The sequence below is a fragment of the Engraulis encrasicolus genome, chromosome 13, assembly GCF_034702125.1.
Source record: "Engraulis encrasicolus isolate BLACKSEA-1 chromosome 13, IST_EnEncr_1.0, whole genome shotgun sequence".
Lineage (NCBI taxonomy): Eukaryota > Metazoa > Chordata > Actinopteri > Clupeiformes > Engraulidae > Engraulis > Engraulis encrasicolus.
The window spans coordinates 6,912,983-6,917,982 of NC_085869.1; the positions used below are offsets into that span (position 1 = coordinate 6,912,983).

The window sequence follows — 5,000 nt, forward strand, 5'->3', positions numbered from 1 at the left end:
TGTGCCCACCAGTCACACCTAAAGTTACGCCCGTGGGCTTTGGGGTGCCATGGAAGGTGGGAGTGTGTTCAGGATTTGGGGGGAAGCTGTGTTTGCTGGGTGTTGTGGTTGTTAGTCTAGGTCAGTGGTTTTCAACAGGGGTGCCGGGGCACCCTGGGGTTGCCGCAGGCAACAGGCTCCCATCAGAGGTGTTGCGGAAACGTGGCTGATAAATAAATTATGTAATATAATACATATTTGTCTAAATTGATAAGTTAATGTTAGTCAGTATTCAACTTTCATCTGCCATTTGCGCACAATAAAGTAAATATTAGGTCACCCCAGTCAGCTGCAACTTCGAACGTAGGTCGTGTGACGTCTCCAAATGTGTTACTTTTCTAAGCTTGTGTGGTATCGGATGCGATACGGCTTGTTGTTTGGGGTGCCTTGAACATTTTCATGAATTGAAAGGGTGCCTCGCCTAAAAAAAAGGTTGAGAAACACTGGACTAGGTTGAAGAGTGAGGAGTCTGTAAAGCGTGAAATCACGTTGCACTGTGATGAAGGACAGAGAGTCTGGCACGACGTGCCATTCATTTTGTGGGAGCATCCAACAGCATTGCGGACCTTTATTTTCCTTTCAGGAGTCTGTAATGCTTCAAATCCTTTTGGTGTATTTTATTCCATGATATAGCAACATGGTGTTAACCGTTGAGGTCTTCTCCAACTTCTGACTCTGCATCAGCATTTTTTTATGCACCTCAACCTGTGATGGGCACAATCTTTCTGCTCAACATGTTGTCGTGAGAGTAGTTTTTGGTGCTTACGGGGTAGCTGTTGGGGTGGTAGTGGGTGGAGTGGTAAGGGAGCTCAGGAGACCTGTGGTGCGTGGGAGGCGTGGTGGGATTTTGATAGCCAGGCTGTGCCCTCCTAGTGACGCTTTCAGGTGCTGTTTCCACGTAGCAGGATATTTTTTAGCAGGGTATTTTTTTCTCCTGCTAGGTGTAAACGCAACATGTGGATAAAAAAATCTTCCATTGTAACAAATGCGTTTCAGACCCCTAAACAGGATATTTTTTCTCCTGTTATTTTTTTCTCCTGCACCTGGATTTTTAAATATCTGCTACGTGGAAATGGAAGGCCAAAACCAATGCAAAACCAATACAAGCAGGAGAAAAAAATATCCACATATAAAAATATCCAGCTACGTGGAAACGGCACCTTAGTGTCAGGTCAAGAGTAATGCAAGTACTTTCTGTGCTCCCGAAAAATCCGGAACTCCTCTCACTGTGTCGGTAGGCAAACAACCATTAGCAAACCTAGGGAAGCCGTTTGGGGAAATGCCATTTTGGAAATGCTAATTGTTCTGCTCTTGGTCAGACCAAGTCTCAAAGAGTTTTGAAAGTTGATGATAATCAGTCTAGGATTTTGATACTGCGGGTGCTGTGGGGGGAGTGCTTAGGAGGTTTAGGGAAGCTGTCGTGTGTAGGTGGCTGTGTGTGTTGGTGTGTGTGTGTGTGTTGGTGCGTGTATGTTGGTGGGACTTTTTGCGGTAGGTTTGTGTGTGTTGGGGTGCTAGTGGGGGGGGGTGGTGTCGCTGGGTCGGTGTCATAGGGGGCTGGGGGAGGCTTGGCCAGGGCATACAGTACATGGGTCAAGGGTTTATTTCGGATTGGGGATCGGGTGGCACTGCCTAACACAGACATTGACAACCCCCCCCAAGCCCCATGCAGCCCTCTACCCCACCCCACCCCACCCCACCCCCCAAACTTCAGAGGGCAGGGGACATTCACACCCACTACAACCCCCCCCCCCCCCCCCCTACACCACCACCAACCCACCCCCCTACACCACCACCAACCCACCCCCCACCCCCATTCCACCCGACAGAGACAGACAGACGGACGGCACTCTGATCCCTCTTTCGGTGGGGCGGGGGTTTTGGGGGGGGGTTGAAGGCAGGGTCTGGTGTTCCCAAACTCTGGGTCAGGACCCCTTGATGGAGAGGTGTGTGTCTGTGTCGCATCAGTAGAGATGGGGGGTGGGAGGGGTTGCAGAGAAGAGACTTTGCATAACAACCACAAGTTAACACTTTACGCACTCCATAACTGTATGGTTCACTTGTATGGTGCGTAAATTCACTTACATTTCCTATGAATTTCAAATAAAAATGGAGCAATAATTATGCACAAAAGCGGTTTGCTACATTCAGAATGGGGGGGGGAGATGGGTGAGGTGGGCAGCTTATAGCCTTGGCGAGGGCAGCAGGGGTGTTACCAGCTAGAGCTCTGCATGGCATTATGGTCACATGACATGGCACAACCAATTACAGCCCTGGCATTATGGTCACATGACATGGCACCACCAATGGCAGTGAGGCTAGATGTCCATTCTGCCACTCTGTATCCACGGCACCCCACCAGTCTCCATTACATACATTTGCACCCTCACCCATGCGCAGGCACGTACACACACACACACACACACACACACACACACACACACACACACACACACACACACACACACACACACACACACACACACACACACACACACACACACACACACACACACACACACACACACACACACACACACATACACACACAGACACACACACAGACACACACACACACACACACACACACACACACACACACACACACACACACACACACAGTGCACTTGTCAGAAGTGCATATAGGACCCACCAGGGTGCACGCACACACATGAACACATGAACACACACACACACACACACACACACACACACACACACACACACACACACACACACACACACACACACACACACACACACACACACACACACACACACACACACACACACACACACACACACAGTGCACTTGTCAGAAGTGCATGTAGGACCCACCAGGGTGCCTGCCTGGCTGGCTGCACATTTTTTCCTGACTGGCAGCGAAACAAAAACAGAAAAGGAAAACAGTCACTAATGAATTTGCTCACCTCCCTCCTGTTTGACTGGCGTTGTCAGGACAGGCTCAGCACCTAGATACAGCATACCTGGCATAGAGCATACCTGTCACAGAGCAGTGTTTCTCAACCTTTTTTAAGGCGAGGCACCCTTTCAATTCATGAACATTTTCAAGGCACCCCAAACCAACAAGCCGTTACATGGCATTGTATCCGATACCACACAAGCTTAGAAAAGTAACACATTTGTAGACGTCACACGACCTACGTTCGAAGTTGCAGCTGACTGGGGATCCTATATTTACTTTATTGTGCGTAAATGGCAGATGAAAGATTACACTGACTAACATTAACTTATCAATTAAGACAAATATGTATTATATTGCTTAATTAATTTATCAGCCACGTTTCCGCGGTACGCCAGGGTGCCCCGGTACCCCTGTTGAGAAACACTGCCATAGAGCATACCTGTCACAGAGCATACTTGCATACCTGCTTGCCTGCCTGCTGAAACTTCATAGCTCTGGGGCCTTGGTGTGTGAAATGTAGCCCCGGCAAACACCACAAAAACCACACACACACACACACACACACACACACACACACACACACACACACACACACACACACACACACACACACACACACACACACACACACACACACACACACATGCGCACGTAGGCACGCACGCATGCACGCACACACACACAAATCACCATTTATACACATAAGCATACAAAACATACACCACAAAACACGCTCAAACCCTACTCAAATACACTCAGTCAAACCTACATATTCTCATACACACACACACACACACACGGAGACACACACATACACACGCACACACACACACACACACACACACACACACACACACACACACACACACACACACACACACACACACACACACACACACACACACACACACACACACACACACACACACACACACACACACACACACACACACACACACACACACACACACACACACACACACGCACACACAGAGTTACACACAGTCACACACATATACAACCCCCCACTGGGCCCTCCAGAATGACTAGGGGGAGAATCGATCACCACAAACTGATTCTTCACACTTCGTTGCAACCCCAGTACACGCGTTCTGACACCCCGCTTCCCGCGGTCATAACAGCAGTTCATCACCCAACCCCTCCCCACCCCCTTCCTCCCTCCTCCTCTTCCCCCTTTCTTTCTCTCCTCCCTCTACCTCCTCTTCCTCGTCATCATCATCTTCCTCCTCCTCCTCCTCCTCCTCTTCTTTCTCCTGCCCCAAGTCTCATATTTTGCTTCTTCGTTGCTGCTTATTTGACTTGTTTCAACCCTTGTACATGAAGGCTTTCACAATATTATATTGATACGCACAATACGACAATAAGACATCGTGGCGCAAGACGGCAGCTTTGTGATACACCTGTTAGCCTTCAGTCCAGAAGACAGCCACATAAAATGATGTGATATTGCTTCCAGGCTTCAGGTCATAATTATTAGTAGTCTCTTGTAACCTATTCTACAATTAAACAATCATACTTTTTATTCATAATCTCATTTCCAAATATAAGCAAAAGCAAATGAATTCATTTTCAAACATGCATTTAAAAAATCATGTGGATGTATCAAACTGTAGGTCAAACATCGTGGTACGAACTGAGAATTGTGAGTTAAGTTTATCGTTTCAGCCTTATTGTACACACATTCTGACGCTCCATAACAACCTCCTCCCTTTCTCCTCTTCTCCTTCTCAAACTGTTTCTCTCCCTCCTCTCTTCCTCCTTCTCAATCTGTTTCTCTCCCTCCTCTCTTCCTCCTTTTCTTTCTCTCTTCCCTCCAGGCCTCTTATTTTGCCTCTTGGTGTTGCTTCATAAACACTTTGTAAATAGTTAAGTAATTATCAACGAAACATTTACGAATGTTTGTAAAGGAGAGAGAGATATTATTTGAACACCGCAGACACAGGAAAGCCACAACAGCCCAGGAAGTTTGTCATCCAAAGAGCAGGAGAGATGGAACCACTATATATACTGTAGA

At 47.6% G+C, this 5,000-nt stretch overlaps 1 protein-coding gene across 1 annotated transcript in view; it reads left to right on the forward strand.

Annotated features, from left to right (window-relative positions):
• Window positions 1-5,000, forward strand: part of LOC134460640 (inhibin beta B chain-like) — a 28,582-nt gene that overhangs the window by 14,096 nt on the left and 9,486 nt on the right. The gene's annotated exons all lie outside the window — the stretch shown is intronic.